The sequence below is a fragment of the Amblyomma americanum genome, chromosome 6 (genome assembly GCF_052857255.1).
Source record: "Amblyomma americanum isolate KBUSLIRL-KWMA chromosome 6, ASM5285725v1, whole genome shotgun sequence".
In the NCBI taxonomy this organism is placed as follows: domain Eukaryota; kingdom Metazoa; phylum Arthropoda; class Arachnida; order Ixodida; family Ixodidae; genus Amblyomma; species Amblyomma americanum.
The window spans coordinates 113,084,470-113,111,638 of NC_135502.1; the positions used below are offsets into that span (position 1 = coordinate 113,084,470).

Below are 27,169 nucleotides of genomic sequence, written 5' to 3' on the forward strand. Positions count from 1 at the left end.
CAAGACGCAGGCCCTCACCTCTTCCACAAGATAGTTTCAAGCTTGTATGATCCGCTCGCACACCAAGCAGTTTAGCACGGCATACTCTAGTGAGCGTAATGCTAGGCGTCATTGCAAAACGGATGAAGCCGATACACGTGACATGAATCGCTGAAATTTACCGTGAATTCAAGAATTCAAGGGGTGAAATGACATGCGTACATTACCTAGGCCAGGTATTTCAAAAACAAAATCAGAGTAACACTGAATACAAAGGACGTCCAATCTGTTTCCTAGAAATGCAGGAAATGAAGGTAAGAACAACATGCTTCCTTGAAGATAATTTCACAAATTTTAAGTCGACGTTCGGGCCTAATTTTTAAGAGATATGAATACTTGAAAAATTAGGCCCTCGCGAAATTTAATTGGCTGTACCTTTAAATGACTATAAAATCAAATTCATGTCGTGACCGTTACGAGACGTCAATTGTGAATTTCTTAACTGAAAGTTTAACTGAGGGCAAAAACTGTAGGAAAAATTACGTTAAACTAGGTGTTAACCAGGAAAAACTCAGCCGTGGCATAAGTCTCAAAATCAATTTTGTAGCTAATAAATATTTCTTGGTACAGTCTGTAGGTTACAGCCAACGGCGAGTTGCTAACGAAGGGCAAGAGAAGATGCCCTGCAGAGTGAAGAATATTTGCCGCTAAACCGCAACAGCACATGATGTGCCTAGGATGTTCAGTGTCAGCTGGCGAGGCGTTACAATCTCTACGGCGCTCAGTTCACACTATCTGCACTATTGCCCTGCTCCACGTGCTTTGTTTTGCTTCGTCGTTTGGTGCACTAAAACTAAGCAGAAACCGGCCAAGTGCCCGTCGTTTTGGAGAAGGGCGAAGCTAAAGTAATTGCTGCCGCAGCATAAGAGCATAGACTGTTTCAATATGGCCGCCGTAGGGATTGCTACGCATCTCCAAAGAGGCGTCACATTTGTTTGAAGTATCGACGAAACATACCATAATTATCTTATGTACGAGATTTGACAGCATTAACTGTGGGCAACAAGCCTGTCCATGCCTTAGGTCCGGCGTTTCCATGTTTTGTTTGCCATCGAGAGTCTAGTTCCTTAATTAACGGCACTGTATAGCGCAACCTTTTGCTAATGAGTCCTCGCGTCGAGGCGTTGGTTCTTATGCACATAGCCTGCATTGCTCATATTACTGACCCGCCGTGATGGCACAGTGGCTATGGGAAGACCCCCTTGAGCCATGCAAAGGCAGTGCACGCTAAGGAACCATCGGGTGTTCCAAGACTAATGCGGAGCCGTCCACAACAACACCTCTCATAACCCATGAGCCGCTTTGATACGTTCAACACATTCACCACGACATGCTTAGGTATGGCGCGGTGACGTCACGACAGCTCAGTGAACTCTTGTGCATCGCTCACCCGGCAGCGGTCCTCCTCAGACGAAGTACATCGCAGCCTGGAGGGAGTCGAGCACCTTGACGGCCTCCACGTACTCTCTTGGAGACCGAGTCGGCGCTGCTCTCGGACGAGGCGCTGCATGCTCGAGCAAGACACGTCCATGCTCGCCACGAGGTTCTTGGCCCGGTACGCGGCCAGGTGCGCGTAGTAGACGGGCGCCGGGATGCTCACGCTACGTGCGCAGCGGGCGTACGTATGGCAAAGGTAGTAGCTCAGCTTTTCCAGCTCGTCCGCCGTAAAGCTGGAGTCGTCCCACACGACGTAGTAGTGCGACGGCTTGCTCGTGCCCTGCACCACAGACGCCACGGGGACGGTGACACCCGCGGGACCGCAGCAATAATGTCCTAGTTGTAGACGACAGACCTCGCGTCACATCCCTGCCACTAACTTAGTAATCAAGAGGAATAAATTGGTTTGGGCAGGGTATGTAATGCAAAGAGAAGCCAACCGGCGGTCGTTAAGGGCAACGCAGTGGAATCCAAGAAAAGGGAGGCGTAGCAAGGGGCGGCAGGAAGCTAAATGGGCGGATTAGATTAAGAAGTTGGCGGGGATATGGCGGCCGGAGCTGGCAAAGAACAGGGTTAATTGGAGAGACATAGTAGAGGCCTTTATGTCCAGTGGCATTGTCAGGCTGATTATGCTACTGATGATGAAGATGAATTGAGTACCTCCAAAATTTCTTATTTTTCTTGTGGTCCCCTTTTTGGAACACATTACACTTTGCGGGAACCCTTTACTGGCTGTTACGCAATGAACATCAAAGTTGGCGCGTGCGCAGTTGCTATCTGGGCCCAGAGTAACAGTTATCCTGTCCTGTATGGTGTGTAACAAGCGCCTGAACTCCCTGTCACTGCATCCATAATGTTGCACTGACAAGTTTTGAGCACGTTCTGTTCGTTTCTGCATCATTGGGGAGTTTCTGTGACTATCTACTACTATTAGTATGGACTACTGAGGCTGTGCCCCAGACGGCATTCCATTACTGCGCACCTGAATGCCGAAGTGGCTGCAGAGGTAAAAGTCGAAGTCGAGCGGGTGTGTGACCACGGAGTCTACGATGGTGTCGGGCGGCACGTTGCGGCACTTTCCAACCCCGTCCCGGTCACTGGCGGGCATGAAACGCGTGTGGTGACGCTTCTGGACCACGATGAAGGTCAGCGCCGGCTCGTATGTCTCGTTCGGGGAAAGCTCCTGACACGCCAGTCGGATGGCGCTCACCTGGAAACAATATCAGGGCCCACTTGTCCTGAATTCGCCGGCTAAATTGTTAAAATAGTGTTCCTTGAGCTTGACACAAAGGGTGGACAGGACAACACCAAGGCGTGTAGAACTGCTACGAAACGTCGTCTCCGCACCAAGTTGGGAAAAAATTTTGGCGCTGTGAGTAAATTGGTGTCGTATTTGGAAAACTGGTAGAGTCCACATTAATTTGGAAGCGTGTCTGATTGGGCTAGCAGGTAATTCATGACAGCTAAAAATGCAACTGAGTGCAAGACAGGTGCGATGAACACCAGCGATGTGGTGTCCAGCGCTGTGGTGTGTTGCATTTCATTAAGACCCGCCAGTTACCGCAGTCGATTATGTTCGCTGTTGAATCTGGGAGACAATATGCTGCGGCCTCTTCCAGTTATAAACAACCGACAAAAAGATGTGGGAATATAACGTATTGCATTTGAAACTTACCTCGTGGTTGCGAACCTCCATGAACTGCCCTTCGCTCACTCCGTCCCGGTAGAAGATGATGCGCTCCGGCTTGTGCTTGGTAGCACGGTAAAAGGCTTTCAGCATGTCTTTCATCATGTCCTTGAGGTCCTTGATGATTTCCAGGCGCGAAGTGGCGGCGGAGTCCTCCATCTGGACGCGAATGGATGCATGGAACTTGTACGGGATGGCGTCCAAGCTACCAACGCACGCCGCGATGGACGGCCGGAGCTTGTCCCCGGGCGCCGGGTGAGTCACGTCCGCGCCGATGATGATCACCGGCTTCTGGAAGATGTCCGGCTTCCACTGGGCCAGCAGGCTGTTGTTGGTGCCACCCAGCTTGGCGTTGATCTTCTGGCAAATGTTGGTGATGAGCGCGGCGTTGCACTTCTTGATCACGTTGTTGTCCATCACGCACTGGGTGCGCAGCCCGATCTCGGTCTCGGCTACCTGCTTGATCTCGGCGTAGTTCGTGTTTTTGGCGAGCACGATGACGACCATCTCGAGGTTTTCTGTCTTGCGCTGCTCCTCGAGCAAGATGTTCCGCATGGGCTTGCGGTTCGCGTCAGTCGTGGTCACGTCCAGCGGCTGCTCGATGCGCATGCCGAGTTCCTGGCCGACGCGAATGAGCATCTTGACGAAGTTTTCGAGGCTGTCTCGTTGCGCGAACCGGCTCAGGTTGAGCAGCGTCCAGCGGGCCAGCGTGGCCGGCTTGTAGAAGTGACGGCCGCGCAGTTCCCAGGTGCCGTCGCAGGGCTTGCCGACGGAGTTGTTCTCGAAGACCAGCGACGGCGGGTCGAGCACCCGGCCCTTAAGCTGAGTCGGCTCGGTGTTGATCTTGATGCCGAACTCGCGCAGACACTGGTCGCTGCTGCTGACCAGGTCCCGCACCGACTGGCGGATCTCGTTGAAACGCTTTGCCGGGGGCTGGGCCGTGCGCTTGATCATCTCGGATGTCTGGTTCTCGTCCAGTTTCTTCTTGCAGTGCTGCCCTGCGACGATCTCGCAAACCTCCAGGGGGAGGTAGACCGGGTGGGTCTCGCTGCCGGTCTGGATGCAGGGCAGGTTCGGGTACGAGAGGCGGCCGTAGCGGGTCTGGAAGTAGTCGGCCACCGAGCAACTGGAGCCGTCTTCCACGTTGAAGAAGAGCTTCTTGGCTGGTTCCTTGGTGACGCGAACTACCTTGTACTTGCGCGAGTAGGGAAGGTGGGTGACCTTGACGCGCAAACCCTTGAGCTCCTTGTTGAGACGAACGTTCTGGAAGTCCCGCAGATCTCTGAAGTCTCCAGCCGACATCTCGCGCCGGCCCTCGCTGAACAGCTTGCACATGAAGCTGGTCACCGGCAGAGGCTCGTAGAAGGCGGTGGCCGACATGTAGACGTTGAGCATTGGCTTCCACTGAGCGGGCCGCACGCTCGTGTAGTAGCCGAACCAGACTTCGCGGCCACCTCCGAGGGTGTTGTCGTTCGGGGGCGGTGGCTTGAAGAAAGACCGCCCGACGGGTATGAGTTTGATCGACGGTCCGTGCCGCAGCACGATGTCCACGGCTTGGAGGACCTCCTGTGGAACCTGGCTGACTCAGTTGTCGAAGACTGCGTGCAGCGCGTCCAGATTCACGGTGGCCGCGTACTCTATCTTGACGATGAACTTCTGAATCCGCTTGTCTTCCTCGAAGTCGACCGTGAAGGTGCGCGCGCGGAACTTGAGCTCACTGCGCGTGTACAGATTCTTACGGCCGTCGAAGGCGGGCATGCAGCCGTTCAGGTTGACCCGATACTTCTTGACGAGCTGCTCGATGACTAGGCGGTTGATCTTGGTGCTGATGCAGCGGTACTTGCGCTTCTCAGGCACGTTGGCCTCCTTGCGCGTCTCGGAGCAGATCTCCACGTCGTAGTGGAAAACGTTTCCGGAAGGAATGTCAACGCTGAAGTGCTTGGCGGTCAACTGGATGGGCCGACCCAGTTTGCCTTGCGAGGGCCGGCGCGAGAAATGGGACGGCAGGGTACGCTCGATTTCCTGCAGACCACATCGGGGCAGTACGCGGCTAAGGTTTAAATTCCCACAGCGCACAACTATAATGTTCAGCATTCTTGGACAAAAATTTTGAATATTGAAAAATTGCCAGGTATTGTTATGAAAATACTGCAGTTAATGGTCATAGTCCGAATGATATTTTTTTACTACTTGGATCAAGCAGTTAAGACTGCCATAGAAAAAGAAAGGGGGACGCTTTTTACGGTAGCAAAAACGTTAATAAAAAATGCAAGCCTGCCGACGGGAGGTTTGCAGATCTTTTGTCCAGAATTGTCGGGTAGGCAGTTGAATTACGCAAACATTCCGCGCGTGAACTACGCCATGGCCTCTGCGTTAGCTGTCTAAATGTAAACTCCTCCATTCATCGGTTAATCGATATAAGTCAAGGTATACGGAGTTGCGCGTCACGCTGTTGATATCCTGAAGTCAAAATGATCTCGGCAAAGTAAGGAGAGAAATGAAAGTGGAATCCATTGGCCAGACTGTCACGTCTCTTTGCGGCGGATGAGAACTCGTGATTTTGTTTTGGTGAGGCTCACTTTTTCGCCTGTGGACTACTAGCACGGAATCTACTCCTGTGAGCTCTTATTCAACCGCAGTACTCTTTTTTTCTTTTGCTTGTAAAATACCGCGATTTTCGAGAAAAACGTGAAAAATTCAAATTTCACAAACTCCTTTAGGGCGAAGTGACAGCTGTAGGGCAACCTGAAGTTTGCAGCGTCCGTCGCAGCGGTGTAACACAGGCCAGCGAAAGCACCAAGCATTCTTTGAGAGAGTGAAGACACCATATATTTAGCAATGTAAACAAAAACTGCAATATGAACTCTGTTTTGTCGTTTTAGTTAATTGAAACTCTTAAACTTAACTGTTGCAGAAGTCAGGAAGGCAGCAAATGAACGAAGAGCTATATAATAGTTTGTGTATGCTTCATAATACCTGGTGCTCATTTGTGACATCACAACAGTATTTCGACTGCTGAAAGCGAAACTGAAACTGCATGGAAGAATAAATTCTGTAGGCACTGAGCGTAGGCGAATTTTACGTGGTGATTCATTTTTACTAATTGTGTGTGCGTACGTGTGTGTGTTGGGTTTTATGGCGCATAAGCAGCTGAGGCTGTCATGCACAGGGTTGGCCAGATCTCACTGTGGCACTGGCGGACAACTAGTTCGTTAAAAAAATCCATTACCTGGTGACACTTCCTTCTTTTATTAATTTAACTACTCGTGACAGGTCTACTACTGCATTTTCTGCAAGGAGCAAGCAGGTGTGGAAAGGGACGCGTTTGTGGTCAAATTTCGAGTTTCCTGCATGAAAACATAAGCACGCCACATTCACAAAGAGGATTTTCTTGTGTCAGAAATGTTACCCATCATTCGAAAGCTCGCACACAGAATGAAAATTTCGGCGAGCACATTAAGCGAGCCCGTAATGCTTTTACATAACCAAAAATCCGTGCTTCATTGACGCCATCAAGTGACGTGCGTCAAGTAGCTGCATAGGCCACGTCCAGAGTACCTGAGCAAGCAACGCAGACACGCGTCTCTAATCAATCTGAATGTGAAATCTGAATCCCCTCAATGAACCGAAAGTAAAGCCAACCTTCGAAGAAAAAAAATTGAAAATTGATTTTTTTTGGAACGGAAATGGTGCAATAGACGTCTCTCGTATGTCGCGTAAAGATGGGTTGCGTAAAAGGGACATCCACATGATAGAAGACGGGACTGCGTTGCCCCGTCTTCATTATGATCATGTGAATGTCGCTTTTGCGCTACCCATCTTTACGCTACGATGAACCATCTTGCTGAATCACATATGTCGGTGGACACCAGAACCGCGCCGTGAAAGAACAAAGGAAGGTGGGAGTGAAAGAAGAATGGAAGAAAGTGGTACCACAGCGGAGGTCTCCGGAATAATTTCCACCATTAATTTCTGAAGATGCCGCTCACCTCCTATACTGCCCATACTTTCGACATCAGGCCCTCTCATTGGTCGGACGCCGTCCCGTGCTTTTCACGCGCCTTCTCCTTTCCTCTTCCCCCGCGGTGACAAAAAACGCTAGCGGCGCATGCAAGCGCCGATGTCGTACGTAGCACGTTTATTCCAGAGACTGCTCAGGTTCAGCATCACGTAGGGGGAGCCACAGTCGACAAGGGAAGAGCAGCAGCGAAGCAGGAGATAGGAGATTGCGCGCAACCTTTGTCCGCTCAAGGACGTTAGTGGAGTTCGCGTCACGTGACATTTCTGCAGTCTAGTCACAAAATGCATAATGGAAGACATCATGGAAAAGAGGCCCTCATATGACAAAGCAGCGGTTGCTCCTAGCGAAGTTTCACTTTAGCTTGCTGCGCAGCGCAACGCCTGCACTTGAATTTGTTTTTAGACGCGCCTTGGGCGCCATATATGGAACCTGAGACCACCTCGGTACGGTACGGTGCATGCACGGTCACTAAAAACGCCAATAACCAAGTCATGGCTTCTGGCAACTATCAAGGACCAAACTAGAGTCACTAAATAAAAATTTACAGTACCGATCATTGGTACGATCATTGGTGAGTTTGCATCACATGATATTTGTTTACACTGCGACGGTTCATGGAGGCTGCCATTTTGTGGCTTATGCGTTTTCAGTCGGCCAACTGTGCTAGTCCTAGTGCTGCGACGCTGCGAGTGCTGTCATTGGCCGACGCATTGACCAGAGATCCCGCGCGTCGCAGCATTTCAGCTGCACAAGAGCATACGAGGATGCCGTTTTGCTGCGTTGTTGGCTGTTTCAACTCGCAGAATGACGGAAAACGCTTCATGCGCTTTCCGTTGGGGAAAAAGGACGGTGCTCGACTACGCGATTGGCTGCAACTCGCGAGCCGCGATGATTTCGAGCCCACTCCGTACTCCAGGATTTGTGAGGTGAGGCCGTTTGTAGTGCATTTGTGATTCAAATAATCGCTTTGGTTAAAATTTAATTACCGCACGCTGTTTAAGTGTCTCCGCGTTTCCATGCCGTTGTGCGGACGTCTAAACTCGCAAAGAACTCTGATTAACACTGGTGCATACATTGTTGACCTCTGCCCCCTTGTTAATGGGATTAAAATTGCTTGACGGATTTCATGACGGCAATTTAGCGTTCGCCGAAGTGCCATAGAATTGTTGTCACTTCTTAGGTTTTTTTAAATAACATTTTCGGCGGGCACCTCGTTGCTCAGGTGCCTGCTTTTCCCTGCGATGGCCGGTCTCACCCCTTCCTCCTATTCTTTTGGTGCCTGTTCGTTTACAGTGATTGTCCTGTTCACGTTGCGTAAATCTCCGCGTTCCATTTGGCGAATCCGTGTTGCTACAAGGTTTTGCATCTTTGAATATGACATGAAGCTTGACACCAATAGCGAGTAAACTGAATGCATTCTTTGCACACTGAGTAACGAATCCACTAAAAAAGTTTAAAAGCATTCTCACAGGCTATACGATGTAACTGAGCGTTTAGGCGCTAGCGTGTTTTAAAATGCCTTACCGAATATAGTTCAAAAACAGCGCACTGCGATAGCTCTTGTACCTTAATTTTCAGTAACTTAAGTTATACCATTGGCGATTTCTTTCCCTGCGGGATAAACTCAGAAGCTCTAATATGATGCTGGTGAATAGCTGTACCTCTGCACGAATTTCAAAAATCTTGTAGCAAACATTACAGGGAGGCGTTGAAGCAAATTTAAGCATTCAAACAATGTTTTGGATTCACTAAAATTTTCCTTGTTTGCTGATTCCTTGCTATTGTTAGTTAGGCCCACTTTGGAGAGCCAGTTTGAAACAGGCAGGTCTGACGGCAGAAAGCTCCTCAAGTGGAATGCTGTTCCAACAATCCCAGCATGAGGCAACCGGCAAAAACAGGCTAAGCTAAAGGTTTCCAGGAGGCCAGACAGTAACCAAGCGCATGGTATGGCATTTAACTGATACACTGCTATATACCGTATCATGCATGACTTCGATGATGTGTAAGGTTTCTGATCTTCTTGGCACTTCAGACACATTGGTTACCACCGAGGTGCTTGCTGCCTCTACAACATTTCCCGGCAATGTGCCCGGCTGTGAAGTGCAGCCTTTTACACCAGAGATCGAAGCTCAGCCTAATGAGACAGGTAAGCATATCTGTGTTTGAAAGTGGATATAGTTCAGAGAGTAATAGGTGTGTGTGGGTGAGTTGGTAATCTATATTTCAAGCTCATAGCATGAAATAAAAAGACAAGGAGTAACAGAATAAGGTACGTAACGCATTGTGTCGTGCGCTTTTCTCTGTATCTTTTTTGTGCAGCGAACGTGAAGTACACAGTCGTCGACAGAATTTGGCCGGGAGTTGTGTTAAAGATATTTAATATAAAAAATCTGAAAGCGTTTGAGCTTTCCAGAAGCCCGCACAACAAAATAATTGCGCTGTATTTGTGTTCGAACCTGTCATTCTATAAGTGTGACTTCTTGATTGTATAGGAAGAATTGACTTATTTCACCACATGATGTTTGCATTTCAGGTGTGTGTAAGCTGGCCGGCCGTCAGTGAAGAACAGCGTTTATTGCCGATAGGAAACGGGTTTATGCAGTATTTGACATCTACGTCCATTAAACTGCCTTGAAACCCTGCTCAAATTCCAGGAAGCGGCGTGTAGTCGTCATAAGTGCATCAATGAGGACACCGTTAAACACTTGAAGCGCCAAACGGATTTGCTACAGAAGCATATCAGGAAGCTGGAAACACAGCTGAAAGATGTTGGTGAGCATATGATTTTAAGCTCGATTTGGATCTTGGCCGGCGTGAGGCACTGGCTGTATTAGCGTGCTTGTAGAGAACTAAGGAGGGCTGTAAATACATTGCACAGTGATGCAATTTCCTCGACTCCTTTTGGAGCAAGAAAATGAGATTTGGTAGCGGCCAGAGAGTATAATCTGGAGCAGAAAAATAGACATTTGCACCATCGGGACACACGCTTTGGAGGGGTAAATTGGGCTTCAGCGAAGCAGCATAACCTAGAGTCCCTAAATAAAATGTCTTTATTTAGTGACTGTATTAGTATAACCGATACAAACTCAAAACACCATTCCTGAAGCAGAGGAAAATCCATTGACAAAAATGTGCATGTTATGCTTAAATAACAATTTGTTAGCGCTCGTTATCAATGTACAGAGTTCGAGCCCAACCGCATCAAAAGAGATCATACAATTGGCGTGCGGGAACACGCTCTCAGAGTTAGTGTCCCCACTTTAGGAGGACTATCTTCATAACACGAGAGGCTTGGCTGCATTTTTCTGAGACAACACGTACTGGACAAACGAGTGGGGAGATGGTAGATACGCTCGTGTCGTCTGTCCTAGAGTCACTAAATAAAAAATTATTTGAGCCACTATATATGAGCCACTAAATAAAAAAATATTTTTATTTAGTGGCTCATGTTGCCACTAAATAAAAAACTTATTTTTATTTTTATTTAGTGACTCTAGTCTGTTCTTCATATTTTAATTTTTCTGTTCTGTTTCTTGCGCAAGCTTTTCAGACATGTTTTTTAATGAATGCACGCATATGAAGCAATGTCTACACTAAATCAATCAGAGCTTGGCCGGTTAGCTTTGCTTCTATAAATCGTAAAAAAGTACAGTTACATGCTAGTTAGGCACAGATCATTTAAAATAGCTGGATGTAGTAGGAACTGGCTTTTGGTGCGATTGGCACAGCGATCACATCACTGAGGGTATGAGCCTGAAGGCATTAAAGCTTATTGTCGTGAACAAGAGGAAAAGTGATGTATACAAGTAGTAAAACGCCATCTCTGCGCTTACGTTTTCAGATGCATAAACATTTGATGGCATGAAGCCTAAATATAAATGTTTGTGTTCAGGTATTATGTGTGTATTTTTCTCATTCAATTTTCATTTCTTGTACTAATTCTTTGAAAATTTAGGCAGAACTGACTTAATGACATGTTTAATATGTCTGATAATCATTACCAAGGAGAATTAAAAATAATGCTGTACTTACATTTTTGAGTACATCACTAGATGTATTCTTTCTTCTTGGATTAAGATGGTCTTGCATCGCTAATGCACATATACCGTTCACCAGTTTATTCTCAGTGATAAGAATAAAACTAAGTGCATAGCGTGATTTTTTCACTTATTTTTGTTTTTTAGGGCAACAAGCTTGCGCACCTTGCCCCCGACTAAGTCCAGAATGTTGCTAACTGTGATCCACGTGGTAACAGGTGGACTAACAGAACTGTCCAGAAAGCCCTGCAAATTCGCTTGGCATGCGGTAACAGGGGGACGTTATTCCTTTGCCATCAAAACGCTTCCTGCAGAGGTGTATCGAGGAAGTAAAGTTTGAACCAGGCGTGTATGCAAACTTCACTGGCTCATGTTGTCACTACGGACTTATTAGGCAGCAGTGTAAGCACTACATGCTTCCCTTTACTTTTAAGGAATCCTTGAGGAACTGCTGCCTTCACTCAAGGCCAAGCTCGACACAATGAGACCAAAGGAGAAGGATTGCGCAATCTTGGTTGATGAGATATTTATTGAAAAATGTGTACAGGTTTGAATAGGAGACAAATAGGATTATGGCACATTTCGTTTAACATTAGAGGATGAAGCTTCCAAAGCGATTCAGGTTTTGAGTGACTCCTTAGTGGAGGGCTCTGTACAACTACCATTACCCGTGGTTAATTAACGTGCACTTACATCACACAGTGCATGCAAGTGGTGGGTTCGAACCCGCCCACTACGGTAGCACTTCGATGGAGGAAAAATGTGAAAATTCCGTGTACTGTGCATTGTTAGTGCCCGTTAAGAACCCCAGGTGGTCGAAATTATCCGAAGCCCTCCACTACGGCGTCCCTCATACACTGAGCTGCTTTGGGACGTTCATCCTATAACGCCAAACCAAATGTGCCATAATCCTATTTGCTGACCCGTTGCTGACCTGTATACATTTTTCAGTATATAGCTCACTGCTGGACTCGACTTTCACTCCACTGTCAGGAAACCAATTGGCCTTGCGACGACTCCACTCTCCAATCCAGTGCCTGAGGACGAGGTGACCTATGCGACACACGGCCTGGTCATCATGCTTACTAGACTGTCGTCTCGCTGGAAGCAAGTTGTTGCCTACCACCTGACAGGTACATCCAATAATATTTCGGCCCTTATAAGCCTATGCGTTCATGCATTTGGCGTCGCTGCAACCGAGCGAGCAATCTGTTGTTACATGGGAAGATGAAAGAGAGCGAACTCAGAGTGCAGCAGGGGACGAATGAAAGTTTTTGTGAAGACTGTGCGAGCAAGAAAGCGGAGGAAGGTACAACAGAAGCATGCGGAGAAAGTGGAGGATGAGGGTACCAAACTAGGAAACAACGCTGCATGAGGAAAGGTCTGTCGGGAGTGGCTAGAAAGGTCTCTCGTACTCTACTTCCAGCTCTTCCTATTCCAGGGCTGATGGCTTGAAGAAAGCTGTAATGAGGAAAGTGTGCACTGCAGTGGGAGGGGTTCACTGGTATGATGACGAAGAGTGTGAAAGCGGCACAGCACTCCACAGAGGAAGCGTCAGTTGTATGCTAGCAGGTGAGCGCCATATATTCAGTCACCCTCACGGGAAGGTGTCGAGGTGCAGGAATTTCTCTCCGCAGGGCATTTCAAAACAGGTTACTCGGCAGCCTGTTCTAATTTGCATTGTGTTTTCGTTTTGCCTTCAGGTTGATTTCAAGACATAATTGTCGCAGTAAGAGATGATATCACTGCAAAGAGGAATATCTCAACAGCTGAGCTTGAAATTATCACTAGAAAAAGTGTAATTGCCAACCAGTTTTTTAATATTCCTGTATGTGCACAGTGGAAGGCAATGTAATTCAGCGTGGTACCAATGGGCTTTTTTGAACTAAGAGGTTTACTGAAAGGGAAACCCCGAAACTGCCTGAGAAGTACACAGTTTTCTAGAAGTTTGGTTGGTTTATTGGGTTTAATGTCCCAAATCTACTCAGGCTGTGAGGGATGGTTTTTCGAAAAGTAAAGAAAATTTCATACTCCTCATTATGCATGAAAAAATTTCTCTTATCATTGAACTAGGATTTGTGTTACACAGTAGCTGCCGAAGCATTCTAGGACTTTCAGAACGCAATAGATTGCTGTACATTCATTATGCTCACGAAAAGCAGCACGTTAGGAGCCGTGGTCGCTGAATATTGTTTTTCCTGTGAATTTCTTTCTTCCGTGAACTGTGCCATGCCGGATATTTGTAGTGCGGCTGTTCTTTTTTTATGCTGCTTTGTTTTTAACACTTTTTGTATTGCCTCTCAGTCATCAGTTTCTCTGCCCACTGCTCTTTCCATTGCCAACTGAAAACGTGACTTCAGCCTTGTGTACAATCTAAACCACCATAAACCTCACCTTAGTACATTTTTCGTTAGTAAATCAACATCAACCCATTTGACATTTTTTGTTTTCATTCTGTTGCTGAAGACTCCATCGATGGCAATTTTTGAAAGATTTCGTGTTTTCCGTGATTGAAAAGTGTGAAGTGTCTGGGTGTCACGTGGATGCTGTGATTTCTGACATGGGGCCCAGCAACAAGGCACTGTGGAAGGGATGTGGGATCTCTGCGACTCGCTCAGTCAAGCCCGTGGTGTCGTGCAGGCACTGTGTGCGGCCAACAGTGGTCGACAGCTGTACTTCTTGGCTGATGCGCCATGTGTTCTAAAAAACATAAGAGGTCGCCTTGTGAGGGGCCAGTCATTCAATCTGCCCACTGCCATTGTGACCAAGTATGAGCTTCCAACTGACGAGGTGAGTGCAAGCGCAGATTCCATACATTCTATGCTCATGCGGTCAGGGTAATCAGGCAGGCACTCTGTATTGAGGAACCTAATTCTGTAATGATGGACTGAGTGGGCATGATTGAATTCCACATTAAATTGCATTTTACTTCAAACTTCAGTTTTGTTCAAAATCACATTTGACTGTGCAGTGTAACAGGAATATTGTGACATTGCTTGAGATGGGGTATTTTAAAATACGGTAAGGTTTAAACCATTTTCAAATCTGTTCTGTGCTTATCACAGGTGTCTGTGAAGCACATCAGGGAACTTTCTGTAATTGACGCAGACCGAGACCTTAAGTTGGCCCCTCACCTGAAGCTTGCACACCTGGACCCTGACCATTTTGCCAAAATGAATGTGGCGCCTGCGGTTGCAGTTCTGAACCAGTGTTGGTGCTGCTATGCGCACCCCAGTGAGTTTTCGGCTCCTGCAATTTTAGGCTCTACCACAGCTTGCTTTGTAGAACGTGTGTTCCGGTGGTTTACACTAATGACATCACAGTATACCGGTACTTCAATGACCCTTTTCAAGCAGGATGTGCATGATGAGGCAGTGGCTTTTCTCAATGAATTGATGGAGATTTTCGCAAACGTTTCCATAAAATCTGGCAATGCGAAGGAAATGTTCAAGCCTTCCCAAGCTGGTGGGCTCGTCACAACGTCTAGTGCACTCGACATTCAACACCAGCTTCTAAGTGTGCACAATTTCAAGTTTGTGTTGTTGTGCATGCTGACACAGGATGCCCTGGAGAACCTCTTCTCCATTCGCTCGAGACACCCAGTGCCGAGGCCACTAGAGTTTAAACTGATGCTGAGGCTCATAATGTTGAGCCAGCTCTTTAAACCAAGCACCAAGGGCAACTATGACATCGATGACTCAGTAGACCTTATTGAGTTTGTTTAAATAAAAAAAACAGCTTTCAAGAACGGTGTGAAGGCAGCAGGAGATGAGCTCTTGAACGACAGCCTTCTTGATGATGATGCTCCCGCCCTTGATGAGGTGCAAATGGAGTCGCTGGTCTATATGTCTGGGTACATCACCCATAGCGTGACCAAGAAGTGTAGCTATCAAACACATGCAAGGAGAGTCTTGAAGCAGAGCCTGTAGGGCAAAACGAACAGCTTTTAAAGCTGAGGTCGCATCGGTCGCAGTCGCAACCAAGCCCCTTCACTCGTCCTTCACATCACGTTGTGAGCCTGCTGCAGCATGTCGATAAGGTCTTCCGTGGCCACGAGCGTGAGGCCTTAACTGTTTCCCTCTCCTCGCTTACGAATGCTACCTTGGACACGTGCAAACTCGCTTACAGCTTTCCACATTGCCATGATCTACAAAGGCACCTAACCCAAGCTTTCCCTATGCTGCGGCTACGAATTGCACTACGGAAGCTCAGCAGCAAGGCAAAGACCGCAAATGCGAAATGTGGATCGAAAAGTGTCGGGGTGAGAGCGGCTTTGTCTCAGATTAATAATAATTGGTTTTTGTGGAAAGGAAAATGGCGCAGTATCTGTCTCGTATATCCTTGGACACCTGGACAGCACCGTAAAAGAAGGGATAAGGGAGGGAGTGAAAGAAGAAAGGAAGAAGGAGGTGCCGTAGTGGAGGGCTCCGGAATAATTTCGACCACCTGGGGATCTTTAACCTGCACTGACATCACACGGCACACGAGCGCCTCGCCTCATGTGCAGTGCGATGTCAGTGCATGTTAAAGATCCCGAGGTGGTCGAATGTTAGTTGACTGCAGTGCACAGAAGTGAGAGCAAACAAAAGGCATTCCACAATGAATGACCTGGGATTAATTTAGGCCACCTTGAGACGTTTAACATGCCGAAATTCCGTCCACGTGGGTGCTTATATTTCTTGCCTCCATCAGAATGTGAGCGTGAGCTGGTGCCCTGGAGCAGCACACATGCAGAAGAGAGCGATGAAGAAGTACACGTAGCATCTTGAGACGTTTAACATATGCCGAAATTTTGTCCACTTGGGTGCTTATGTTTCTTGCCTCCATCAGAATTTGAGCGTGAGCTAGTGCCCTGGAGCAGCGCACATGTAGAAGAGAGGAATGAAGAAGTACACGTAGCATCGGCACATAAAGAATGTTCTAGGCTTCATTTTGTCGGCCTCACATCTTTAAACATGGCACAGCCATCCTGGGACGTGGAATGAAGCCCCGTTGATGACCTCGGGAACAAAGTAAAGGACATCACGGTGCAGCTGCACACGTTACTGCAGGCATTGAAAGTGAGCAACGATCACGGACGAGATCAACAAGCCGATGGAGCATTACATGTCCCACGACTACTGCTTGAAGAGTCCGGCAAGGCAACAGGCGGTGATTACGGCCCTAACTGTACACGTAAGCTACGACTCCACCAATGTAGATGCGAAGACAGGGGGACACGTCCATGTTCTTCAACGGGTATCCTCGGTGTGATTGCAGAAATGCAAAGCCAACTCGCCCAAGATCCGCTACGGAACACACATCCACTTCAAATGCATTCGTCTGGAGACACGGCAACAGCAATTCGCCCCTTTGAAGGTACCATGCGAGAGAGCCTGACGGAGTGGCTTGAAGAGGCCGAACACGTCGCCTCCCTCGCGAACTGTATGGAAAGTCTTGCGATGCTGATCGCGAGCCTCGCCACAGTGACGTGAGGCCACACAGTGCCCAATCGGGAGGCCACCTCAAGCAGTGACGTCAAGACACAGAGGAGATCAATCAGGAGGCCGGAAAGTTGACATTTTCTGCTAACAGCAGATGACCTTGACAATTAGCCATTAAAGGCTTCCGCCTTAATGTGCGGCAGCAGTGTGGGATGCGCATAATAAACAGGACATCGCACAAGTGGAGTGCACACAGCAAAAAATAATGGACAGATTCTCCAAGTGCATGAATTGAAAAAAGTAATTTGCAGCCTCTAGCATTAAGAAGAAAAGTTTGCTGTGTCGTACTGCTTCACAGTTATATCTCTAACAGTTTGAAAGCAGATATTTCTGATTGGTATCGAATTGGCCTGTACTAGAAAAACACATGTACGTGAGCACTTGTTAGCCCCATTTTTTGCATGAGCCAATGGGTTTAAGTGCAGTTTTTTTCTGGAAGTATCACGGAGTGGAATAGTCTTTCTTCGGGTTTATGTTGGTCTGAATATTTTGTGAAGAAATTGGGGGATTTATTAAGCGCCACCTAGAATTTCTGATGACTGTTGACCTGGTCTTATTATGACTTGCGGCTGTCGTGGCTGATGGGTTTTACGGATTTTACTTTTTAGTTGAATGACACTCTTTTTCGTTGCAGTCATATTCTTGAAAGGCCTGTTTTCCTAGATCAGCAGCATGATGTGACTTCAGTCATGTGTTTACATATTTTCAAATGTAACAGGGCCTTTTTTATGTGTATATGTGCTCGCACAAAATTTTTTCCGTGTGTTACCCTGGCAGTGTATGTACTGATATGCTCCCAAACACCTGGTCACTTTGTGTGCGTGTACACGCCCAGAAATCATAACGCAATGATGTCCTTGCTATAGTCTTATGTTCAGCAGTGGAATAAAAAGGCGGCAGTTGCCTGTTCGTATAGCAATCATTTTTTTCTTTTGTCATGCAAACATATAAATTTGATTTTTTCTCTCCATGCTGAAGTTTGGTTTCATCTGCTGCCATTTTAGCTCCTGTTGTTTCGAGGCATATGAAGCATTTGTGGCGTAGCAGCTGCAGTGTTCAATAAAGGCTTGCACTTAGAGTTCATGCTGTCATTTGTCCATACTGTTTTTACCACGGTTTCATCTGTCACCATATTAGTTCCTGTTATCTCGAGGCATATGAAGCATTTGTTGTGTAGCAGCTGCAGTGTTCTCAAAAGGCTTGCACTCTGTTCGTGCTGTCATCTGTCCACATTGTTTTTAACACTGAATGAATTTGTATTTTACATACGGTGGTACCTCGTGAATAAAAATATTGTACTGTTGGGATGTTGACTTGGCAGCACTTCTTTCCACGTATTAAGTGCTTTTGGCTCCTGATAATGGCTACTTTTTACAGAGTCGAGTCTCAGTAAATGAAAACAGCTTAATGAAATTGCAGAGAACAGTGTCTTGAGTTTTTGGTCATGTCCACTGCGTTACAAACCAGAAAAAGTATCCAAGCTAGACTCAAACTAAATAGCACATCATCATTGTTATTATGAAATAGTATACCGCACTTTAGTTCCAGTATTCCTAAGTGAAATAGAAGTACTCCAGCCACCATGCAGATGTTAGGGTTTCCCATAATTTCCTTGCGGTTCTTTTAATCAATGTGGAATGAAATACGTGTATGGATACTGCCCAGAACCACTATCAGTGAAGCATGCACTTTACAATTCGCTGTCCCTTTCTCCCGAAAAATAACATCCAAAGCATGTGGCTGGTCCAGCGCTTGCTGAGCTGTGTTCCTTTCCGTGTTTTCAATAAGCAATTTTCCCCCAAATTTGAAAGCATTTGCGGTCAGGTGGCAAGGTTTTTTCAACTTATGACTAGCAGAAGCGGTTGTGTGCTTCCCGAATATCAGCCGGCGAGCAGCAGCGTGCACGAAAACCGACGCTCAAAATCGAATGCCTGCGCTAGTGTAGCGCAAGATTATGCCATTCCCTGTAATCAGCCCCCAAAGTTTCACGGAATTATCGTGATTACTGCACTCTGGAAGCGTGCTCACCATCGAGTTACACCAGCTGCAAGTTACACCTGCTTCAAGCCACTGTTTGAAGCAGTCGCCAGTGCGCCGAGCGTTACTTTACCGCCAGCGAAGTTACCCTTTCCTTAATCACCGTGAATTTCTCAGCCGGAGCGCTCGTATATTTCTGCTGTAAAAGTTTGGAGGAACCGCAATGATACCCGTAGTAGCATTTTACTCGACCGCGGCCTACAATGAGCCATTAGCAATACTCCCGCGATGTTGACACATTAGCTCCTACAAAATAAAAGCAAGTTTTAAAGGCAACGCATGAAGTGTTATAGCAACAGCCTCTACTGAGGAGGCGGTCGCCTATCGTAATATATAATGAAGCATACGAACAGCGCAATGCCGATTGTGCAGAGTCAAGAAACATTTGCCCAGAATAACCAACAATAACGTGGAATATTTAAGTTCATAATGCAAGGGGTGTCTCCCCACCTCTCCACGACGAAAACAAACTGATGGCAACGGCTGCACCCTTTGATCTGAGCGGTACCAAGCCGCACGACCTCCGCCGCAGCGTCAGGGTGGCTAGCAGCGTTGTTTACGAGATGGTCGGGCCAAGGTTAGCGGCGAGGTTGGAGAAGCGGCAATCTGACAACTATGATAAATACCAAAATGGCCGCCCCTGTTTACCGCCGTGCTACAGTCTCGGTACTTTAAAGTTTTATTTAGTGACTCTAGACCAAACTATCGAGAGCAGCGCAACGTGCCTCGCCACTGCGAAAGCGCTGATTGGTGCCGACGCGGCAGGCAGGTGCGCTGTTGACGGGAGCGTGGCGGCACCTGGCGCCCTCAAGGTGAACTGCGCATGCGCGGTAGCGGTACGACTTACTACCGGCATGCTACGACGGCTTTACAGCCCACACCCTCGGCTGCAGCCACGTCCGTGGGGGCACGCAGAAGCAGCAACAGCCGCCACTTACCAGAATCTTGAGCTCGTCATTCTGCGACTTGGCGTTGTCGACGCCGTTGCGAGCCCTCACGGGCGCGGCCGTCGGCGACGACGAACCTTCGGTGGGCGCCACAGTGCGAGCCCCGTTGACGTTATCGGTGCCCCCGCCGCCGGTGATGACGCTGGTGACTGCGGTGGCGCAGTCCATGCTGGAGCGAAGCTGGGGCGGGGCCGCTGTGACCACCCGCTGCTGCACGGCAAGCGCGAACAAACTCTGGGCGGCGCCATCGAAAGAGAGAGACGATGGGGCGTCCTGCGAGCGTCGCGCAGCTCCTCCTGGACCAAAGGGAAAGAGTTAGCATCACCGAAATCGACAAGGCTTACCGATGCGTGACCAGTTTTGCCAACATGGCATGACCAAACAGCTCCGAGCACTAATGGGCGTTTCACTATTGCGCACCTGCGAGAATGGGCTATGTATATGTTAAGTCGCTGAAGACATGACAACCCCGCCTTCTGTAGAGTACCCGCCTCGAATTCGGGCATGGTGGGCACGACTCCCGCTCCCGGCCGGTTACCCACCGGTTTCCTCAAAATGGGTACAAGCTATGCCCGGCCTGGTGCTCGGATTGCTATAGGGCTGTTGCATGGCTTGACAAAGGAGCGTACGCCTTCAAATCCCGTCACTGTGGGCTTGAAGAGGCGCATCGGAAATAAGTTAGATCTCGCATTCGGTCATAGCGCACTTGGGCTTCAGCTGAATTTTTTTCTCAAAATCGTATAAAAATCGCGAAAAGGCCCGGGAAGGTTGTTGAAGCTGGTTAAGCTAATACATGAGGTAAGCCTGTCGAATCAAGTATGCCTTTCAGAGGAAAGTAGCAGGGGCCTAATCGGAAGCATCGGGCGACATGCCGAGTAGTGGTACGGCAAGGAGACAAGACTAGTCGACAAGGCCATTGTGAACCTATCCCCTCAGGAATTGGAGAAGCGCCGGAGGAAAAAAAATACACGTTAACACCATCCGACGCGTCGGAATGACTACTACCTCGGCTATATTCGAGCCCGAAAAACAAGACTGGTTACTACCTTTACACCAACCGCAGCAGCCTGGCACAGGAGCAGCGGCAAAGGCGCGAATTTAAACGAAAAAAGTTCACGGCAAATCTCGTCGCTTCACCGCAACCAGCCACAAGGATCGCGCGCCTCTAATAATAATAATTGGTTTTGGGGGAAAGGAAATGGCGCAGTATCTGTCTCATATATCGTTGGACACCTGAACCGCGCCGTAAGGGAAGGGTAAAGGAGGGAGTGAAAGAAGAAAGGAAGAGACAGGTGCCGTATAGTGGAGGGCTCCGGAGTAATTTCGACCACCTGGGGATCTTTAACGTGCACTGACATCGCACAGCACACGGGCGCCTTAGCGTTTTTCCTCCATAAAAACGCAGCCTCCGCGGTCGGGTTCGAACCCGGGAACTCCGGATCAGTAGTCGAGCGCCCTAACCACTGAGCCAACGCGGCGGGGGCGCCTCTAGGCAAGATGCAATCGCGTACGCCTCGCGCGACAGGCCAGTTGCACTAACCTACGGGTTAGGCCTAGCGCGTTCCTGCAAGCAGACCTAAAAATACTGGCGAAAAAAATACGGCTCCTCACGACACCGTAAAGGGCGTGATCAGAGGCATCCCCATCGACGCGAGCACCGCCGAGCTAGATAGGAACATCGTCAACGAGAGAAACCCGCTAGCAGTGGTCGCAAAGAGGATCGGCAGCACGACCACCGCGATCGTGGTGTTCCAGGGACCCAAGGTACCGAACTTCGTCCGATACGGAGTCACCCTGATACCGTGCCGCCTCTACAGAAAACAGATCGACGTTTGCCAGCAGTGCGGCCGAGTGGGACACCGAAAGGACGTGTGACCGACCCCCACAATCAAGACGTGCCTGTCCTGCGGACTCGCCAACCCCAAAGAAGACCATCGCTGTACCCCAAAATGTAAGCTGTGCGGGGACGAACACCCGACCGGAGACCGAACGTGCAAGGCGAAATACAAGATCCCCTACGTAGTGCGCAAGCGACAATGGGAGCGCCGACAGGCCGAACGCCAGCTGCTGTCGGAGAGCGATTTCCCGCCACTCGACAAGCCGCCAGCTGCGGGAAAGTCAAGGACTCCATCAGAGAACCGCGCGCCAAAAGCCAGAGACAGCAGCTGCTGCAAGAGAAGCCTCAGTAGGAAAAGGTCACCATCACGTGAGCGAGTCAGCTGGGTCGACGCAGCTAAAGGGAACAATATAAGGAACGCACAGAAAATCACCGAAGGCACGAAGAGAAACGATATAAACAAGGTGCGAGAAGCCAACGAGACCTTAAGACAAGATAACGCGGCGTTGCGAACGACCATCAACAGCCTCACGAGAGAGATCGCCAAGATCCGTAAGTTGCTGCAATGCAACAACGAGCCTCTACAGAGACCCACGCCAAGCACAAGCAAGACCGACGAAACAACCATGAACACCCAGGAGACAGCCGTAGAGGAACCGGCACCGAAGAAGCGAGCCGTCGAGGCCACGCGCAAGCAAACAGAAAACGATCGAATCGACAACCCCGAGGCCAAATTCGAAGCGAGATTCACCAAACTCGAAAAATTAATCACGGCGAACATCGCAGCAGTGACAGCAATGAAACAAACAATGGAGACCTACCAAGCCGAGAACACGAACAGATTCGCCTACATTGAAAGGACCCTACAGCCGATTGTGAGCCACCCGACGTTTGCGCCCCTCTTCGCGCAACATACACCCAACCAGGGAACCACGTACACACCAACGCAATCATGGCCGCCAACGCAACAACAGCAGCAGGCTTAACAGCGTGGCAGTGGAACTGTCGCGGCCTCGGAAGGAAGAAGGCAGTCATCCAACAGCACATCGCACATGCCGCGCGCAAGCCGGACGTGATCCTATTACAAGAAACACTCACCGACGCACCGTCCCTCCCTGACTACAGAGTGCACAAGGGCCAGCCCGACGGGAGAGGCCTGTGCACCCTGGTCAGGAAGGGGCTACGTTCGTTGAGCACGAGCTGCAAAGCAATATCAAGTTCTAGCACACACTCACCGAAATGATCCCGGGCAAGAAGAGAAAAGGAAGCATATTTCTGCTCAACATCTATGGCAACCCATCGCAGAGAAAACAGATTCGAAACAATACTGAACAGAGCCAGCAGCACAGCAGGCCGCAACACGCTGATCATCTGCGGCGACTTCAACGCGATCAACCCAGCCTGGGGCTACAACAAGTACACAGCAAAGGGCCGCGACCTGTATCAAGACGCCATGGAACTCGACTTCACCCTCATCACGGACCCGACGCATCCGACGAGAATCGTTAACTCTGTGTCCCGGGACACCACTCCGGACCTCACGTTCGTCAAGAATGACGTCCGGGGCGCGATCACCTGGAGAAACACGGGAACCGACCTCGGCAGCGACCACACCATCGTGGAAATCAGCATACCGGAACACAATGACACCAGCATCAAAACACACAGATGGATAGACTGGGATGCCTTCCGAGACGCCAGAAGCCAGAAGACAGATGCTGACGACGAGGTCGAAGGCATAGAGTCGTGGACGGCCGAAATAACCAAGAGCGTACGCGAAGCGACCAAAGAAATCGAAACGGACGCGGCGATTGATAAAGTAGACAGCCGGCTAGCGCATCTCATCGAAGCCAAGCATTCGAGACTCAGTCGCTGGAAGAAACAACGGCTCAACCGCAGACTCAGAAAGAAGGTGGCGGAGGTCAACCGAGCGATAGAGGAGCACTGCCGCGCGCTATGCACGCAACAGTGGATCGAGATATGCAACGCGGCAGACGGGCAGATGCATAGCGGGAAGACGTGGAACCTGCTGCGGCACCTGCTCGACGAAACCAAGACCAACTCGCACCAAAGGGACAGACTCGCCAAGCTCATACATCGGGCGGTCTCGGTACACGGCGCCGACGAAGTCACCAGGCGCATCAATGACAAATACCTGCCCACTACACCCACCGAACAACACGCGCCGTACGGCGGCCTACCCAACGCGAAGCTCGATCGTGACATCGACGTCGAGGAGGCCCGCGCGGCCCTGCACGACCTCAACAGCCGGTCGGCAGCTGGCCCGAACCTCGTCACGAACAAGGCGCTCAAGAACCTCGACGACGGCTCGATTGAGAACCTCGCAAAATACTTCAACAAGTGCTGGAGAGCGGCCGCGCTACCAAAGCAGTGGAAGACAGCCAAGACTATCCTGATACCCAAGCCAGGGAAGCCACCGGACACGGACAACCTCCGGCCCATCTCACTCACGTCCTGCGTGGGCAAGGTGCTGGAGCACGTCCTGCTCAACAGGTGGCAAGACTACCTGGAACGAGAAGGGCTGTATCCGGCCACGGTGATCGGCTTCAGACAGCACCTAAGCACGCAGGATGCGATGCTGCAGCTCAATTACCAAATCATAGACGATGGCGGCAGCGCCCGCGACAACAAGGCAATCCTGGGGCTCGACCTAAAGAGCGCCTTCGATAATGTGAAACACTCGGCGATTCTGTCCCAAGTCTCTAAGCTCAACATGGGCGAAAGATCCTACAACCACATCAAGGACTTCCTCACGGACAGGACCGCCGAGCTACGAGCACGCGACTTGCAAACGCAAGAGAAGCTCTGGAGCACCGGCACACCGCAGGGATCGGTCATTTCGCCGATGCTGTTTAACCTGGTAATGATCGGAGTGGCTGAGAAGCTCGCGGACATCGAATACGTCAAGCACACCATCTACGCGGACGATATCACACTGTGGGTGACAGGCGGCAGCGACGCCCACATCGAGGGCGCGCTGGAAGCCGCCGTAGACGCGATAGAAGATCAACTGGAAGGCACCGGACTGAGATGTTCGCCGAGCTAATCGGAGCTCCTCATACTCCCACCTACCAAAAATCAGAATCGTAACCAAATCCGGCAACGTGATCCCCAAGGTCAGCAAAATCAGGATCCTAGGCATGGTCATCGAAAAGAATGGAAGAAACAGCGAAACCATTGCCCGTCTCACGGCAAAAGCGGCCAACGCTATGCGACTCCTCAAAATAGTCACTTCCCGGAAGGCTGGCATGAGAGAGAGAGCCTAATCAGGCTCGTCCACTACATCATCATCAGACACGTCGCGTACGTTGCAGCCTACCACAGATGGCTGCAACACGAACGCAACAAAATCAATGTAATCATCAGAAGAGCGTACAAGACGGCGCTGGGCCTGTTCGAGTCCACGAGCACGACCCGCCTCTTACAACTCGGGATGCACAACACGCTCGAAGAAATAGCCGAAGCGCAACGGACCTCTCAACTGGAGCTGCTGTACACGACCAAAGCCGGGAGGAAGATACTGGACGACCTGGGAATAGGACACTCGAACGAGGCGGAGATGAAGCTCCCCGTCCCCGAAGAGGTCCGACGCCAGACCAGAATCGACCCCACGCCCAAGAACATGAACCCCGAGTTTAGCAAGGGAAGAAGAGCGGCGAGGGCCAAGGTTCTCATCGACCTGCACGCCAACGAGGAGCACGCGCGGTACGTAGACGCGGCCGAATACCAACGGAACGCTTTCGCAGCGGTCGTCATAGAGGCGTCGACCGGCGCCACGAGGACGGCAGCGAGCGTGAGAAGCGCCGGAGCGGAACAAGCGGAGGAGGTGGTCATCGCCCTGGCCATCGCCGACGCAGACTGCTACACAGTGCTGAGTGACTCGAGACAGGCGGTGCGAAACTTCGCCAAAGGCCAAGTCTGCAGGGAGGCCGAGCGCGTACTACGAGCGACCAAACTGCAAGACAGAAGAGTAAGAATCAAGTGGTTTCCGGCGCACGCGGGCGACGCGTCGGAACGCAGTGAGAACCACAATGAGACGGCACACGCGCCAACCGCGCCCCGGCAACACACCATCCTACGTGGTTCGGAGCCAAGAAACGCATGACGGACTACAGAGAAATCACGAAGGCCTACCGCCTGGCTCGCAGGACTCTCCCACCCCCGCACCCGAGGCTGAGTCGAGCGGAGGCGGTACTACTGAGACAGCTCCAGACCGGATCGCTACCGAGCCCGGGACTGATGCATTGCATGTACCCCGAGACCTGCCCGACCGATACGTGTAGAGTCTGCCGGAGGGAGACGGCAGATCAAACGCACATCTTGTGGGACTGCATCAAAAATCGAAAGGAAGCAAGATCAAGAACAATCCCGCCGCGGCTGGAGGCAGCCGCGAAGAGCAACGACCAAGACCAACAGCTATGGGCCGTCCAGCAGGTCCCTGGGGCGCTCGAAAGGCAGGGACCCAGCGAGCCGGCAACGGCGAGCGGAGACCCGCGCCGAGTAACGGCAACCTCGTAGACGACGTAGGCCCTCGTCGGGGCTTGCGAGCGCGCAACTGCAGGCACAAAGTTTTCTCCAATCCTATCCAATCCAATGGCGAAAAAAAATCGCCACCTGCACTTTTCATCTCCGCTGAATAAATCTCGCGGAAGATCGCCAAGCATCGCGAAAACAGATGACGAAATCAGCTTCGGTCAAAAGCCAATCGCCACTCAAGCTAAAAGCGGCATTGCGCGCGGGACATCGCGATTTCGCCGCGCCGTACCAAACCAAAAGGGCGGCGCGGTGACCGCCTACAGTCGTTACGTCATCCTAAGCCATCTGGTCAGACGGGGTGACCCGACAGGCAGCGATTCGGATGGCAAACCATGGCTTCCGTGATAGGCTACGGAGGCACGCCGCGCTCTATCACGGAGGCCACAGCGGGCCATGGAAAGCGCTCCGTGATAGGTTCCGACGGCGCGCCGGCTCTATCACGGAGGCCACGTTGAGCCATGGAATGCGCTCCGCGATAGGTTCCGCCGGCTCGCGGCCCATGGAAAGAGCTCACCTCTTCCGCAGCCCCGCGGCCGCGCCAGCCGGACGGCCTGCATTGGGGACACAGCGCCCGCCCGGCCGATGAACAGGCTCCTTCTGGAACGAGCCGGGCGGAGCGTGCCTCGCGCCTAGCCTCCGGCCCGTATGGGTGAGGCCCCTGGGCCGGGCCAATGGGGAAGAGAGCCAGTGTTGAACCCGCGCTGTGACGTCACAGACGAGGGAAACAGGCGGGGCCGGGCGAGCGCGCGCGGTCATGCCACCGGTTCGTGGTATGCGCTTCTTCGCCGTCGTCGTTGCGGAGCTCTAATTTGGTCAAGAAGCGGGATTGGAGCGGTTAGCGCCCAGACCGCGGTTAACATCCCTGCCAAACGTCGTGGCCGGCGCGGTCACGTGCAGCTTCGCATGTTCGCTTATGGGCGTCACAGCCAGTGGACAAGGGAATAGACTTCCTAGGCTGCGCTTAGAAGCTTATAACCATGGGGAATAAGCGAGTTTAACTTGGAAGTTTGTCCCTTTGGGATTCTGTGAGAACATGGCTGTGAAGCACTGTTCTACAGCCTCGCAGGTTACACGTATGAACAGTTCC

The 27,169-nt window shown here is 50.2% G+C and overlaps 2 pseudogenes across 1 annotated transcript; one reads left to right on the forward strand and one right to left on the reverse strand.

The window, feature by feature from the left end:
• Nucleotides 1–1,445: 1,445 nt before the first annotated feature.
• Nucleotides 1,446–26,664, reverse strand: LOC144094010 (protein argonaute-2-like; annotated as a pseudogene). Its single transcript, XR_013306373.1, has 5 exons — nucleotides 26,597–26,664; nucleotides 19,680–19,984; nucleotides 3,152–5,185; nucleotides 2,459–2,686; nucleotides 1,446–1,756 (listed from the first exon to the last, which is right to left on the reverse strand). The product of XR_013306373.1 is annotated as a protein argonaute-2-like (transcript).
• LOC144094402 (uncharacterized) lies at nucleotides 22,317–26,064 on the forward strand (annotated as a pseudogene).
• Nucleotides 26,665–27,169: the final 505 nt, after the last annotated feature.